Below are 18,213 nucleotides of genomic sequence, written 5' to 3'. Positions count from 1 at the left end.
GAAAACCTTCAAAAGCATGGAGGTTAAAGAACATCCTACTGAGGAATGAATGGGTCAACCAGGCAATTAGAGAAGAAATTAAATGATATATGGAAACAAATAAAAATGAAAATACAACCATCCAAGCCCTCTGGGATGCAGCAAAGGCAGTCCTGAGAGGAAAATACATTGCAATCCAGGCCTATCTCAAGAAACAAGAAAAATCCCAAATACAAAGTCTAACAACACATGTAAAGGAAGTAGAAGCAGAACAGCAACCACACCCCTAACCCAGCAGAAGAAGAGAAATAACAGAGATCAGAGAAGAAATAAACAATACAGAATCCAAAAAAACAGTAGAACACATCAATGAAACCAAGAGTTGGTTTTTTGAAAAAAATGAGCAAAATTGATAAATCTCTAGCCAGGATTCTCAAAAAGAAAAGAGAGAGGACCTAAATAGATAAAATCACGAATGAAAATGGATTTATTACAACCAGTCCCTCAGAAACACAAGCAATCATCAGGGAATATTTTGAAAAATAATATGCCAACAAACTGGACAATATGGAAGAAATGGACAAATTCCCAAACACCCACACACTACCAAAACTCAAACAGGAAAAAAGAGAAAATTTGAAGAGACCCTTAACTAGTGAAGAAATTGAATCAGTCATCAAAAATCTCCCAACAAATAAGAGCCCTGGACCAGATGGCTTCCCAGGGGAGTTCTACCAGATGTTTTTTTTTCTTTTTTTTTTTTTTTATATGAAGTTTATTGACAAATTGGTTTCCATACAACACCCAGTGCTCATCCCAAAAGGTGCCCTCCTCAATACCCATCACCCACCCGCCCCTCCCTCCCACCCCCCATCAACCCTCAGTTTGTTCTCAGTTTTTAACAGTCTCTTATGCTTTGGCTCTCTCCCACTCTAACGTCCTTTTTTTTTTTTTTTTTCCTTCCCCTCCCCCATGGGTTCCTGTTAAGTTTCTCAGGATCCACATAAGAGTGAAACCATATGGTATCTGTCTTTCTCTGTATGGCTTATTTCACTTAGCATCACACTCTCCAGTTCCATCCACGTTGCTACAAAAGGCCATATTTCATTTTTTCTCATTGCCACGTAGTATTCCATTGTGTATATATACCACAATTTCTTTATCCATTCATCAGTTGATGGACATTTAGGCTCTTTCCATAATTTGGCTATTGTTGAGAGTGCTGCTATGAACATTGGGGTACAAGTGCCCCTATGCATCAGTACTCCTGTATCCCTTGGGTAGATTCCTAGCAGTGCTATTGCTGGGTCATAGGGTAGGTCTATTTTTAATTTTCTGAGGAACCTCCACACTGCTTTCCAGAGCGGCTGCACCAATTTGCATTCCCACCAACAGTGCAAGAGGGTTCCCATTTCTCCACATCCTCTCCAGCATCTATAGTCTCCTGATTTGTTCATTTTGGCCACTCTGACTGGCGTGAGGTGATACCTGAGTGTGGTTTTGATTTGTATTTCCCTGATAAGGAGCGACGCTGAACATCTTTTCATGTGCCTGTTGGCCATCTGGATGTCTTCTTTAGAGAAGTGTCTATTCATGTTTTCTGCCCATTTCTTCACTGGGTTATTTGTTTTTCGGGTGTGGAGTTTGGTGAGCTCTTTATAGATTTTAGATACTAGCCCTTTGTCCGATATGTCATTTGCAAATATCTTTTCCCATTCCGTTGGTTGCCTTTTAGTTTTGTTGGTTGTTTCCTTGGCTGTGCAGAAGCTTTTTATCTTCATAAGGTCCCAGTAATTCACTTTTGCTTTTAATTCCCTTGCCTTTGGGGATGTGTCGAGGAAGAGATTGCTACGGCTGAGGTCAGAGAGGTCTTTTCCTGCTTTCTCCTCTAAGGTTCTGATGGTTTCCTGTCTCACATTTAGGTCCTTTATCCATTTTGAGTTTATTTTTGTAAATGGTGTGAGAAAGTGGTCTAGTTTCAACCTTCTGCATGTTGCTGTCCAGTTCTCCCAGCACCATTTGTTAAAGAGGCTGTCTTTTTTCCATTGGATGTTCTTTCCTGCTTTGTCAAAGATTAGTTGGCCATATGTTTGTGGGTCTAGTTCTGGGGTTTCTATTCTATTCCATTGGTCTGTGTGTCTGTTTTTGTGCCAATACCATGCTGTCTTGATGATGACAGCTTTGTAGTAGAGGCTGAAGTCTGGGATTGTGATGCCTCCTGCTTTGGTCTTCTTCTTCAAAATTCCTTTGGCTATTCGGGGCCTTTTGTGGTTCCATATGAATTTTAGGATTGCTTGTTCTAGTTTCGAGAAGAATGCTGGTGCAATTTTGATTGGGATTGCATTGAATGTGTAGATAGCTTTGGGTAGTATTGACATTTTGACAATATTTATTTTTCCAATCCATGAGCAGGGAATGTCTTTCCATTTCTTTAAATCTTCTTCAATTACCTTCATAAGCTTTCTATAGTTTTCAGCATACAGATCCTTTACATCTTTGGTTAGATTTATTCCTAGGTATTTTATGCTTCTTGGTGCAATTGTGAATGGGATCAGTTTCTTTATTTGTCTTTCTGTTGCTTCATTGTTAGTGTATAAGAATGCAACTGATTTCTGTACATGGATTTTGTATCCTGCAACTTTGGTGAATTCATGTATCAGTTCTAGCAGACTTTTGGTGGAGTCTATCGGATTTTCCATGTATAATATCATGTCATCTGCAAAAAGCGAAAGCTTGACTTCATCTTTGCCAATTTTGATGCCTTTGATTTCCTTTTGTTGTCTGATTGCTGATGCTAGAACTTCCAGCACTATGTTAAACAACAGCGGTGAGAGTGGGCATCCCTGTCGTGTTCCTGATCTCAGGGAAAAAGCTCTCAGTTTTTCCCCGTTGAGGATGATGTTAGCTGTGGGCTTTTCATAAATGGCTTTTATGATCTTTAAGTATGTTCCTTCTATCCCGACTTTCTCAAGGGTTTTTATTAAGAAAGGGTGCTGGATTTTGTCAAAGGCCTTTTCTGCATCGATTGACAGGATCATATGGTTCTTCTCTTTTTTTTTGTTAATGTGATGTATCACGTTGATTGATTTGCGAATGTTGAACCAACCCTGCATCCCAGGAATGAATCCCACTTGATCATGGTGAATAATTCTTTTTATATGCTGTTGAATTCGATTTGCTAGTATCTTATGGAGAATTTTGGCATCCATATTCATCAGGGATATTGGCCTGTAGTTCTCTTTTTTTACTGGGTCTCTGTCTGGTTTAGGAATCAAAGTAATACTGGCTTCATAGAATGAGTCTGGAAGTTTTCCTTCCCTTTCTATTTCTTGGAATAGCTTGAGAAGGATAGGTATTATCTCTGCTGTAAACGTCTGGTAGAACTCCCCTGGGAAGCCATCTGGTCCTGGACTCTTATTTGTTGGGAGATTTTTGATAACCGATTCAATTTCTTCGCTGGTTATGGGTCTGTTCAAGCTTTCTATTTCCTCCTGATTGAGTTTTGGAAGAGTGTGGGTGTTCAGGAATTTGTCCATTTCTTCCAGGTTGTCCAATTTGTTGGCATATAATTTTTCATAGTATTCCCTGACAATTGTTTGTATCTCTGAGGGATTGGTTGTCATAATTCCATTTTCATTCATGATTTTATCTATTTGGGTCATCTCCCTTTTCTTTTTGAGAAGCCTGGCTAGAGGTTTGTCAATTTTGTTTATTTTTTCAAAAAACCAACTCTTGGTTTCGTTGATCTGCTCTACAGTTTTTTTAGATTCTATATTGTTTATTTCTGCTCTGATCTTTATTATTTCTCTTCTTCTGCTGGGTTTAGGCTGCCTTTGCTGTTCTGCTTCTAGTTCCTTTAGGTGTGCTGTTAGATTTTGTATTTGGGATTTTTCTTGTTTCTTGAGATAGGCCTGGATTGCAAAGTATGTTCCTCTCAGGACTGCCTTCGCTGCGTCCCAAAGCGTTTGGATTGTTGTATTTTCATTTTCGTTTGTTTCCATATATTTTTTTGATTTCTTCTCTAATTGCCTGGTTGACCCACTCATTCGTTAGTAGGGTGTTCTTTAACCTCCATGCTTTTGGAGGTTTTCCAGACTTTTTCCTGTGGTTGATTTCAAGCTTCATAGCATTGTGGTCTGAAAGTATGCATGGTATAATTTCAATTCTTGTATACTTATGAAGGGCTGTTTTGTGACCCAGTATATGATCTATCTTGGAGAATGTTCCATGTGCACTCGAGAAGAAAGTATATTCTGTTGCTTTGGGATGCAGAGTTCTAAATATATCTGTCAAGTTCATCTGATCCAGTGTCTCATTCAGGGCCCTTGTTTCTTTATTGACCGTGTGTCTAGATGATCTATCCATTTCTGTAAGTGGGGTGTTAAAGTCCCCAGCAATTACCACATTCTTATCAATAAGGTTGCTTCTGTTTATGAGTAATTGTTTTATATATTTGGGGGCTCCGGTATTCGGCGCATAGACATTTATAATTGTTAGCTCTTCCTGATGGATAGACCCTGTAACTATTATATAATGTCCTTCTTCATCTCTTGTTACAGCCTTTAATTTAAAGTCTATTTTGTCTGATATAAGTATGGCTACTCCAGCTTTCTTCTGGCTTCCAGTAGCATGATAAATAGTTCTCCATCCCCTCACTCTGAATCTAAAGGTGTCCTCAGGTCTAAAATGAGTCTCTTGTAGACAGCAAATAGATGGGTCTTGTTTTTTTATCCATTCTGATACCCTATGTCTTTTGGTTGGCGCATTTAATCCATTTACATTCAGTGTTATTATAGAAAGATATGGGTTTAGAGTCATTGTGATGTCTGTATGTTTTATGCTTGTAGTGATGTCTCTGGTACTTTGTCTCACAGGGTCCCCCTTAGGATTTCTTGTAGGGCTGGTTTAGTGGTGACAAATTCCTTCAGTTTTTGTTTGTTTGGGAAGACCTTTATCTCTCCTTCTATTCTAAATGACAGACTTGCTGGATAAAGGATTCTTGGCTGCATATTTTTGCTGTCTAGCACCCTGAAAATCTCGTGCCAATTCTTTCTGGCCTGCCAAGTTTCAAAAGAGAGATCAGTCACGAGTCTTATAGGTCTCCCTTTATATGTGAGGGCACGTTTACCCCTTGCTGCTTTCAGAATTTTCTCTTTATCCTTGTATTTTGCCAGTTTCACTATGATATGTCATGCAGAAGATCGATTCAAGTTACGTCTGAAGGGAGTTCTCTGTGCCTCTTGGATTTCAATGCCTTTTTCCTTCCCTAGTTCAGGGAAGTTCTCAGCTATTATTTCTTCAAGTACCCCTTCAGCACCTTTCCCTCTCTCTTCCTCCTCTGGGATACCAATTATGCGTATATTATTTCTTTTTAGTGTATCACTTAGTTCTCTAATTTTCCCCTCATACTCCTGGATTTTTTTATCTCTCTTTTTCTCAGCTTCCTCTTTTTCCATAACTTTATCTTCTAGTTCACCTATTCTCTCCTCTGCCTCTTCCATCCGAGCCGTGGTGGTTTGCATTTTGTTTTCCATTTCCTTTAAAGCGTTTTTCAGCTCCTCGTGACTGTTCCTTAGTCCCCTGATGTCTGTAGCAAGAGATTCTCTGCTGTCCTGTATGCTGTTTTCCAGCCCAGCGATTAATTTTATTACTATTATTCTAAATTCACTTTCTGTTATATTATTTAAATCCTTTTTGATCAGCTCATTAGCTGTTGTTATTTCCTGGAGATTCTTCTGAGGGGAATTCTTCCGCTTGGTCATTTTGGATAGTCCCTGGTGTGGTGAGGGCCTGCAGGGCACTTCCCCTGTGCTGTGGTGTATAACTGGAGTTGGTGGGTGGGGCCGCAGTCCGACCTGATGTCTGCCCCCAGCCCACCGCTGGGGCCACAGTCAGACTGGTGTGTGCCTTCTCTTCCCCTCTCCTAGGGGCGGGATTCACTGTGGGGTGGCGTGGCCCGTCTGGGCTACTTGCACACTGCCAGGCTTGTGATGCTGGGGATCTGGCGTATTAGCTGGGGTGGGAAGGCAAGGTGCACGGCAGCAGGGGGGGCAGGCTTAGCTCGCTTCTCCTTAGGTGATCCACTTCAGGAGGGGCCCTGTGGCAGCCAGAGGGAGTCAGATCCACTGCCGGAGGTTTGGCTCCGCAGAAGCACAGAGTTGGGTGTTCGCGCGGAGCGAGCAAGTTCCCTGGCCGGAGCCGGTTCCCTTTGGGATTTTGGCTGGGGGATGGGCGGGGGAGATGGCGCTGGCTAGCGCCTTTGTTCCCCGCCAAACTGAGCTCTGTCGTCCGGGGGCTCCGCAGCTCACCCTCCCTTTGTCCTCCAGCCTTCCCGCTTTCCGAGCAGAGCTGTTAACTTATGACCTCCCAGACGCTAAGTCGCGCTTGCTGTCGGAACACAGTCCGTCAGGCCCCTCCGCTTTTGCAAGCCGGACTCGGGGGCTCTGCTTGGCCGGCGAGCCGCCCCTCTGCCCTGGCTCCCTCCCGCCAGTCCGTGGAGCGCGCACCGCCTCGCCGCCCTTCCTACCCTCTTCCGTGGGCCTCTCGTCTGCACTTGGGTCCGGTGACTCTGTTCTGCTAATCCTCTGGCGGTTTTCTGGGTTATTTAGGCAGGTGTAGGTGGAATCTAAGTGATCAGCAGGACGCGCGGTGAGCCCAGCGTCCTCCTACGCCGCCATCTTCCCAGAATCCTTCTACGAGATGTTTAAAGCTGAGTTAATACCTATCCTTTGCAAGCTGTTCCAAAAAATAGAAATGGAAGGAAAACTTCTGGACTCATTCTATGAAGCCAGCATTACTTTGATCCCCATACCAGACAGAGACCCAGCAAAAAAAAAAGAGAACTACAGGCCAATATCCCTGGTGAATATGGATGCAAAAATTCTCAACAATACACTAGCAAATCGAATTCAACAGCATATAAAAATAATTATTCACCATGATCAAGTGGGACTCATTCCTGAGCTGCAGGGCTGGTTCAACATTAGCAAATCAATCAATGTGATACATCACATTAATAAAATAAACGATAAGAACCATATGGTCCTGTCAATCGATGCAGAAAAAGCATTTGACAAAATACAGCAACCTTTCTTGATGAAAACCCTCAGGAAAGTTGGGATAGAAGGAACATACTTAAACATCATAAAAGCCATTTCTGAAAAGCCCACAGCTAATATCATCCTCAATGGGAAAAAACCGAGAGCTTTCCCCCTGAGATCAGGAACATGACAGGGATGTCCACTCTCACCACTGTTGTTTAACATAGTATTGGAAGTCCCAGCATCAGCAATCAGACAACAAAAGGAAATCAAAGAATCAAACTAGCAATAATGAAGTCCAACTTTCACTTTTTGCAGATGACATGATACTCTACGTGGAAAACCCAACAGACTCCATCAAAAGTCTGCTAGAACTGATACATGAATTCAGCAAAGTCGCAGGGTACAAAGTCAATGTACAGAAATAGGTTGCAGTTTTATACACCAAAAATGAAGCAACAGAAAGACAAATAAAGAAACTGATCTCATTCACAATTGCACCAAGAACCAAAAAAATACCTAGGGATAAATCTAACCAAAGATGTAAAAGATCTGTATGCTGAAAACTATAGAAAGCTTATGAAGGAAATTGAAGAAGATATAAAGAAATGGAAAAACATTCCGTGCTCACGGATTGGAAGAATACATATTGTTAAAATGTCAATACTACCTGAAGATATCTACACACACAATGCAATCCCAATCAAAATTGCACCAGCATTCTTCTCAAAGCTAGAACAAGCAATCCTAAAATTCATATGGAACCACAAAAGACCCCACATAGCCAAAGTAATATTGAAGAAGAATACCAAAGCGGAAGGCATCACAATCCCAGACTTTAGCCTCTACTACAAAGCTGTCATCATTAAGACAGCATGGTATTGGCACAAAAACAGACACATAGACCAATGGAATAGAATAGAGACTCCAGAATTGGACCCACAAAAGTATGGCCAACTAATCTTTGACAAAGCAGGAAAGAGTATCCAATGGAAAAATGACAGTCTCTTTAACAAATGGTGCTGGGAGAACTGGACAGCAACATTCAGAAGAATGAAACTAGACCACTTAATGACACCATACACAAAAATATATTCAAAATGGATAAAGGACCTGAATGTGAGACAGGAAACCATCAAAACCCTAGAGGAGAAAGCAGGAAAAAACCTCTCTGACCTCAGCTGAAGCAATTTCTTACTTGACACATCCCCAAGGGCAAGGAAATTAAAAGCAAAAATGAACTATTGGGACCTCACGAAGATAAAAAGCTTCTGCACTGCAAAAGAAACAACCAACAAAACTAAAAGGCAACCAACGGAATGGGAAAAGATATTTGCAAATGACATATCAGACAAAGGGCTAGTATCCAAAACTTATAAAGAACTCACCAAACTCCACACCCAAAAAACACATAATCCAGTGAAGAAATGGGCAAAAGACATGAATAGACACTTCTCTAAAGAAGACATCCAGATGGCCAACAGGCACATCAAAAGATGCTCAACGTCACTCCTCATCAGGGAAATACAAATGAAAACCACACTGAGATATCACCTCACGCCAGTCAGGGTGGCCAAAATGAACAAATCAGGAGACTATAGATGCTGGAGAGGATGTGGAGAAACGGGAACCCTCTTGCACTGTTGGTGGGAATGCAAACTGGTGCAGCCACTCTGGAAAACAGTGTGGAGGTTCCTCAGAAAATTAAAAATAGACCTACCCTATGACCCAGTAATAGCACTGCTAGGAATTTACCCAAGGGATACAGGAGTACTGATGCATAGGGGCACTTGTACCCCAATGTTTATAGCAGCACTCTCAACAATAGCCAAATTGTGGAAAGAGCCTAAATGTCCATCAACTGATGAATGGATAAAGAAATTGTGGTTTATATACACAATGGAGTACTACGTGGTAATGAGAAAGAATGAAATATGGCCCTTTGCAGCAACGTGGATGGAACTGGAGAGTGTGATGGTAAGTGAAATAAGCCATACAGAGAAAGACAGATACCATATGTTTTCACTCTTATGTGGATCCTGAGAAACTTAACAGAAACCCATGGGGGAGGGGAAGGAAAAAAAAAGAGGTTAGAGTGGGAGAGAGCCAAAGCATAAGAGACTCTTAAAAACTAAGAACAGACTGAGGGTTGATGGGGGGTGGGTGATGGGTATTGAGGAGGGCACCTTTTGGGATGAGCACTGGGTGTTGTATGGAAACCAATTTGACAATAAATTTCATATATTGGAAAAAAAAGATGTGGTTTATATATACAATGGAATACTACTTGGTAATGAGAAAGAATGAAATATGGCCTTTTGCAGCAATGTGGATGGAAATGGAAAGTATTATGCTAAGTGAAATAAGCCAGGCAGAGAAAGACAGATGCCATATATTTTCCCTCATATGTTGAAGTTGAGAAACTTAACAGAAGACCATGGGGTAAGGGGTGGGGAAAAAAAAGTTACAGAGAGGGAGGGAGGCAAACCATAAGAGACTCTTAAGGACTGAGAACAAATGAAGGGTAGATGGGTGGGGGAGATGGGAAAGTGCTTGATGGGCAGGGAGGAGACCATTTGTTGGGATGAGCACTGCATGTTGTATGGAAACCAATTTGACAATAAGTTATCTTAAAAAATAAAAAATAAAGCAAAGTATAAAATAAAATAAGTGATGCTAGAAAAAAATAGAATAAAATACTTAGGAATAAATTTAACCAAAGAGTTGAAGGAAATGTAGGAGAAAAACTATAAAACAATGATGAAACAAATTGAGGAAGACACAAATAAGTGGAAAGATTTCCTATGTTTATGAACTGAAAAAATTTATAGTGTTAAAATATCCACACACCCAAAGGTGTCTACAGATTCCAAAAGTATCCTTTTATAGAAATGTATAAAATAATCCTAAAATCCTCTTGGAACCACAAAAGGTCCTAATTAATTAGAGCAATTTTGAGCAACAAAAACAAAGCTAGAGACATCACACTTCCTGATTTCAAATTATATTATAAATTTATAGTAATCAAAACAGTATCATACTGGCATAAAAAGAGACACATAGACCACTAGAACAGAATCAAGAGCTCAAAATACAGTCAACTAATCTTTAGCCATGTTGCCAAAAATACACAATGGGAAAATGATAATCTCTTTAATAAATGTGCTGGAAAAAATGGATATTCAAACACACACAAAAAAGAAAATGGATCTTTATCTTACAAAAACTCATGTAAAATGAATTAATGATGGGCGCATGGGTGGATCAGTCAGTTGAGCATTCATCTTTGGCTGAGGTCATGATCTCACAGTTTGTACATAGGTTTGAGCCCCGCATCAGTCTCTGTGCTGACAGCTCAGAGCCTGGAGCCTGTTTCGGATTCTGTGTCTCCCCCTCTCTCTGTCTCTCCCCTGCTTGTGCTTGCTCATGTACTCTCTAAATAAACTTAAAAAAAAAAGAAAAATAAGTAAAATGAATTAATTACTTAAAAAAATACCTGAATCCATAATAATCCTAAAAAAAAGAGGAAAACTCTTTGACACTGGTTATGGCATAATAATTTGGATTTGGTCCCAAAGTCACACATAACAAAGGCAAAAACAAACAAACAAATAAGCGGGGCTACCTCAAACTATAAAGTTTCTGCATAGCAAAGGAAACAATCAATACAATGATAAAGCAGCCTTTGGAATGAGAGAAAATCTTTGCAAACTATCTGATAAGCAGTTTTTATACAAAATATATATGTAACCCATACAACTCAATAGCAATAATAATAACAATAACCATATTGAGAATGGTCAAAAGAACATACAAATGGCACACAGGTATTTGAAAAGGTGCTCAACTTTGTTAATCATCAGAAAAATGTAAATCAAAACCACAATGAGATATTACCTCACAACTGTCAGGATGGCTATTATAAAAAAAAAATGTCAAAGCATAAAGAAGTGTTGGTGAGGATGTAGAGGAAAGGGAATCCTTTTTCACTGTCGGTGGGAATATAAATTGCTACCACCATTATGGAAAACAGTATGGAACTCCTCAGACATTTGCAATAGACTACTCTCTGATCCAGAAATCCCACTTTTAGGTGTACATCCAAAGGATATGAAAACAGGTTGTATGCTGAAGAAACATACGTACTCCCATATTTATTGCAGCATTATTTACAGTCATAAAGATATAGAAACAACCTACATGTTCATCAACAGATGAGTGGATAGAGAAAATATGGAATATATGTATAACTGAATATTACTCAGTCTTTAAAACTAAAGAATTCCTACCATTTGCAACAACATGGATGTACCTAGAGGATATTATGCTAAGTGAAATAAGCCAGACACAGAAAGACAAGAACCGTATGATCTCACTTATGTGTGGAATCTTTTTTAAAAAAAGTCAAATTCATAGTAATAGAGCAGAATGATGGTTACAGGAACTGAGAAGTGGGAGTTAGGGAAAATGTTGGCAAAAGTGTACAAAATTTTAGCTATAAAATGAATAGGTTATGGAGACCTAATGAACAGCATGGTGACTATAGTTAATAGTAATGTATTAATAATGTATTGTATAATTAAAGTACTAAGAGAATAATCTCAAGGGTTGCATCATAACAAAAATGGTAACTATGTGAGGTGACAGATATGTTAGTTCATGTGATAATCATTTCACAATTCATATGTATATCAAAGCATCACATTTCACACTTTAAATATATACAATTTTTATTTGCCAATCATACCTTAATAAAGCTGGAAAAAATAAAATGTATAAAATAAAATATTTAATCCATTAAAAAAAGAAAGAGATAGACATTACATATTGATAAGATAGTCAATACATTAAGAACATGCAGCAGTTATAAACATAGAAAGAGCCCCTAGATATAAGAAGTAAAACTGATAGAATTGAAGGAAAATTACACAGTTCTACAATAATAACTGAAGATTTCAAACACCCATTTTCAATAATAGATAGAACATCTAGACAGAAGAACAATAAAGAATGGAGGATTTCATAACACTGTAAACCAACTAGATGCAACACACGTATATATAACACTCCACCCAAAGATAGTAGAATACACATTCTTCCCATAAGCACACAGGACACCCTCCAGTATAGACCATAGATTAGGACGCAAAACAATCTCAATAAATTAAAAAAAAAACTGTAATCACACAATCTCTGACTTCAGTGGAATGAAAGAAATCAATAACTGAAGTAAAACTTTAAATCCACAAATTTGTGGAATTGAACAACACACTCTTAAAAAACTAATGAATTAATAAAAAATCACCAGAGACATTTAAAAAATACTTTGAGATAAATGAAAATGAGAAAACAACATGCCAAAAATTATAGGATGCAGTAAAGCAGTGTTCAGAGGAAAATTTTTAGCTATAAATAACTATATAATAAAAGGAATAATATCAATTCAATATTCTTTACATCTTAAGGAATCAGAAAATGAAGAGCAGGACACCTGGGTGGCTCAGCACTTTTAGCATCCAACTTCAGCTCATATCATGATCTCGCAGTTCGTTGAGTTCCAGCCCTGCGTCACGTTCTGTGTTGACAGCCCAGAGCCTGGAGCTTGCTTTGGATTCTGTGTCTCACTCTCTCTCTGCCCCTCCCCCGCTTGCACTGTCTCTGTCTCTGTCTCTGTCTCTCTCAAAATGAATAAAACATTTAAAAAAACAGAAATGAAGAGCAATCTAACCCCAAGATTTGCAGTGGTAAATAGCATTGGAGCAGGGATAAAAACAAATGAGGAATAGAAAACAGTAGAAATAATCAATAAGACAATACCACCAAAATTGTGACTTTGAAAAGATTGACAAATTTAAGCAATTTTTAGCTAAATGGAAGAGAGAGAGACAGAGAGAGAGAGAGAGAGAGAGAGACAAATTACTAATGTCAGAAATGAAAGTGTTACATTACTACAGACCTTACAGAAACAGAAATAATTATACGAAAACAGTATAAGAATTGTGTGCCAAGAAATTAGAAACCTAGGTAAAACAGAAAAATTCCTAGAAATACAAAAAGTACCAAAACTGAATCAAGAAGAAAAAACCCAATGAATATACCTAAAATAAGTTAAGAGATTTAACAATCAAAAAGCAATCAATAATGAAAATCTCAGGACCAGATGATTTCACAGATAAATTCAATTAGAAGAAGAAATAACATAAGCCCTTCTCAGAATCTTAAAAAAAATAACAGAGAGAGAAGAGAGGAACACTTTCTCTAACCAGTGCAAGGAAGCAAGAAAAAAAAAAATCAAAGGCATCCAAATTGGATAGAATAGAGTAAAATTACCTCTGTTCATAGATAGTATGATCTTATATGTAGAAACCCTAAAGATTCCACCACCAAAACCTGTTAGAAGTAATATGTTAAAGCCAGCGAAATTGTAGGATACAAAATCAACACACAACAATCAGCTGCATTTCCATATGTTAGCAATGAATAATCATAAAAATTAAGAAAACAACTACATTTACAATATTATGAAAAAGAATAAAATACTTAGGAATAAACTTCATCAATGAGGTGAAAATCTTGTACACTGAAAACTAAAAACTGTTGCTAAAAATAGATACAAATAAATGGAAAGACATCTCATGTTCATGGATCAGAAAAGTTAATATCATTAAGAATATTGTTACCACCCAAAGTAGTCTGCAAATTTGATGCAATCTCTATCAAAATCCCAATGATACTTTTCTGTATAAATAGAAAATTCCATCTTAAAATTCATATGAAATCTCAAGGAACCCCAAATAGTCAAAATAATCCTGAAAAAGAACAAACTTGCTTGTCTCACTTATTTATTTCTAAACTTACTACAAAGATACAAGATTCAAAACAGTGTGGTACAGACACAAAGACTAATGGAGCAGAAGTAGGAACCCACAAACAAACCCTCACATATGTGGTAAGATGATTTTTTAAAAGAGTGTCAAGACCATTCAATGGGAAAAGATGGTCTTTTCAACAAATGGTCCTAGCAAAACTGTACATGCACATGCAACATAATGAAGCTGGATTCTTAACTTAAATGATATACAAAAATTAGCTCAAATGGATTAAGTATCTACACATAAAAAGTTAAAACCACAAAACCCTTAGAAGAAAACACAGGGAATAAATTTCGTGACATTGGATATGGCAATCATCTTTTGGATATGACATCAAAAGCAGAGACAACAGAAGTAAAAGTACATAAATTGGATTACTTCAAAATTTAAAGCTTCTGGGCATCAAAACACTACCAACAGAGTAAAGAGACAACCTATGGAACAGGGGAAAATATTCACAAATTACATACCTGATAAATGTCAAGTATCCAAAATATATAAAGATTCTTACAACTCAAGAACAAAAAGACAAACAACCCAACTAATAAATGAAGAATATATATGAATAGCCAAGAAGCACATGGAAAGATGATTGACATCATTAGTCATAGAGAAATGCAAATAAAGACTACAGTGAGATACTACTTCACACCCACCAAGAAGTCCAAAATATACATACATATGGAAAGAAAGAGAGAGAGAGGGAGAGGGAGAGGGAGAGAGAGAGAGAGAGGGAGAGAGAGAGAGGGAGAGAGAGAGAGAGAGAGGGAGAGAGAAAAAGAAAGAAAAGAAAAGAAAAGAGAAAAGAATGAATGTTAATGTGGATGTGGGAAACTCTGAATCCTCATACATTGATACTGGGAATGTAAAATGGTACAGCTGGTGTGGAAAACAGTTTTTCAGTTTCTCATACAGTTAAACATAAAATTATCATGTGACCTAGCAATACTATTCCTAGGTATATACTCGAATTGAAAACAGATGTTCAAACAAAGAGTTATACACAATCATTCATAGAGCACTATTCACTATAGCCAAAAGATGGAAAGACCCAAGATATCCATCAAAAGATGAATGGATAGGGCCGCCTGGGTGGCTCAGTCAGTTGGGCGTCTGACTGGCTCAGGTCATGATCTTGAGTCGTGAGTCTGAGCCCCACGTCGGGTTCTGTGCTGACAGCTCAGAGACTGGAGCCTGCTTTGGATTCTGTGTCTCCCTCTCTCTCTGCCTCTTCCCCACTCACACTGTCTCTCTCTGTCTCTCAAAAAGGAACAAACGCTAAAAAAATTTTTAAAAAGATGAATGGATAAATCAAATGTGGTATGTCCATAAATGGAATATTGTTCAGGCATAACAAGAGTGCATTCTAATACATGCCACAGCATGAATGAACCTTGGAAACATGCTAACAGAAAGACACCAGACACCAAAGACTACATATTGTTTGATATCATTTATATGCAATATCCAGAAAGGAAGGAAATCTAATGAGATAGAAAGTAGATTAATGGTTGCCAGGATCTGGGGATGGGGGAAAGAGGGAACTATTGTTTAATGCATATGGGGTTTCCTTTTGAAGTGATGAAAATATTCTGGAACTAGATAGTGGTGATGGCTGAACAACACTGTGAATATACTAAATACCACTTAATTATACATTATGAAATGTACACTTTAAAATGGAATTTTAGGAATGCTGGGGTGGCTCAGTCAGTTAAGTGTCTGACTTGATTTCAGCTCAGGTCATAATCTCAAGGTCATGGGATAGAGCCCCATGTCAGCTCACTCTGTCAGCACAGATACTGCTTGGGATTGTCTCTCTGTCCCTCCCCCAGCTCACACACACACAAACTCTTTCAAAATATATAAACATTTGAAACAATGGAATTTTATATTATGTGAATTTTAGCTGGACAAAAATTGTCTCCTTCACACTATTTAGAAAGCTTATAGGTAACTAGAAAGGCTGAGTGGTTGGGAATTTTGTAGGCCTAAACTGGGTGGGATGATGATAAGATTCAGATAAGAACTGCAAATGTCTAACATTTAAGACCACATTTTCAACATTTTTAATTGCTAAAAAGAAAAGATGAGTTTTGGGGGCCTATTTGATAGCCATGATATTAATTTCTCTAATACCAAATGCATTCCAGTCTACCACCAATTGTCCACCTAAAATGTGTTTACTAGCTCATTGCATTCTAATCCTCAAAAAGGCTTGGTTAGTGCCAGAAATAGGGCATCCAGGCATTACATCTTATTCCAAACCCAAACTAACTTATTGAATAACCACAAAGTTTTCATCACATATTAGCAGTAACAATTCTGTCTTTCAAGCAGGTTCAGTATGCCACACAAAAGTTATATTCTCAAGGACAGCCCCCAAATTAAAGGGTTTCTCCAAGTGTTACTTTTAATTATCAAAATTAAAAAGAATTGTTTAAAATTTTATATTAATAACTAGAATAGTTAAAATTTATTTTTAATTTTTTAATGTTTATTTTTGAGAGAGAGAGAGAGAATAAGTTGGTGAGGGGCAGAGAGAGAGAGAAGGAGACACATAATCTGAAGCAGGCTCCAGGCTCTGAACTGTCAGCACAGAGCCTGACTTGGGGCTCCAACCCATGAGCTGTGAGATCATGACCTGAACCAAAGTCAGTTGCTTAACTGACTGAGCCACCCAAGTGCCTCTAGAATAGTTAAAATTTAAAATGACAATATCAGGGCTGCCTGAGTGGCTCAGTTGGTTGAATTTTTTATCTTGATTTTGGCTCAGGTCATGATATGGTCGTGAGATCAAGCCCTGTGTCGGCTCTGTGTTGAGGGTGGAGCCTGCTTGGGATTCTCTCTCTCCATTTCTCTCTGCTCTTCCCCCACTTGTGTGCATTCTCTCTCTCTCTCTCTCTCTCTCTCTCTCTTTCTCTCTCAAAATAAATAAATAAACATTAAAAAAAAATAAAACTAGACCTATCCTAGATCCAGTCATTATGCTACTGGGTATATACCCAAAGAATACAAAAACTCAAATTCAAGAGATTATATACACCCCTATGTTTATTGCATTTTTTTCTATAATTGCCAAATATGGCAGCAGCCCAAGTGTCCATTGACAGATGAAGGGATGAAGGGATAAATAAGATGTGGTATGTGTATTATTAACATAATATATATATATATATATATATATATATATATATATATATGCTGGAATATTATTCAGTTATATTGCAACATATATATGTTATATAAGTTATATGTTGCATATGTTATATGTTGTTACATATAATATGTTGCAATATGTTGTTGCAACAACATGGATGAAGCTAGAGAATATAATGTTAAGTAAAATAAGTCAGTCAGAGAAAGACAAATGCCATATGATTTCACTCGTATGTGAAATTTAAGAAACTAAGCAAATGAACAAAGGAAAAAAAATGAGAGAGACAAACAAGAAACAAGTTCTTAATAGAGAACAAACTCATGGTCACCAGAGGGGAGGTAGGTGGGGGGATTGGTTAAATAGGTGATGGGGATTAAGGAGTGCACTTTTCCTGATGAGCACCATGTGTTGTATGTAAGTGCTGACTCACTAAATTTTGTGCATCTGAAACGAATATTACACTGTATGTTAACTATACTGGAATTAAAAATTTAAAAAGAATAAAATTTAAAAAATAGATGATAATGTTTATTTATTTGTCAATTTTTGCCTTTCAGTTAGATGGTTTAATCCATTTATATTTCAGATAATTACTCATAAGGAAGGACTGCTGCCATTTATTTTCTATATATCCTATATCTCTTATGTTTCTCAATTCTTCTATTACTGTTTTCATTTGTATTTAATTTCATTTTTCTTGTGTACCATTTTGGTTCCATAAGTGGAGAAATTTATATCAGTATTTTTCCTAATGTTTGGAAGCTGTTTAAATATCTTTCATCATTCCTTTTTTTCTACTTTACAACCTAACTTGTTTTATAGTAGTCACAGTATAAATGTCTGATACAGTTATAAACTCTTTGATTAACCTTCTCAAATACTGCATGAAACACTTTGGTTCAAGAGAGTACAGTTTGACAATAATAATTTAACTATTGTAATTTTTTTCTAGGAGTTGTCTTCCAGAATATCACTGGGTTCTAATATTATACAGTTTTACAAAATTGAAATAGATGAGTCCTCAGTATCCAAGTTGTTCTTGCTTTTTAATTTTATCACCAGTTCAGATAATGGTTTCTTAGTCTTCAAGGTATCTATGGTCAGTGATCTTGCAATAGACTATCCTTCAATAGGCTATCATTTACCTTAATCATTAAGAGTC

At 37.7% G+C, this 18,213-nt stretch overlaps 1 protein-coding gene across 1 annotated transcript in view; it reads right to left on the bottom strand.

Moving 5' to 3' along the window:
* The window catches only part of ZDHHC15 (zinc finger DHHC-type palmitoyltransferase 15), a 168,125-nt gene that overhangs the window by 45,939 nt on the left and 103,973 nt on the right, over positions 1–18,213 (bottom strand). The window lies entirely within an intron of this gene.

Source organism: Lynx rufus, unplaced genomic scaffold (genome assembly GCF_022079265.1).
Source record: "Lynx rufus isolate CCGP_SWC_20201006 ecotype Redwood Valley unplaced genomic scaffold, mLynRuf1.p SCAF_42, whole genome shotgun sequence".
Classification (NCBI taxonomy): domain Eukaryota; kingdom Metazoa; phylum Chordata; class Mammalia; order Carnivora; family Felidae; genus Lynx; species Lynx rufus.
The sequence above is the reverse complement of the archived record's forward strand: the minus strand, read 5'-3'. Positions and strand labels throughout refer to the sequence as shown.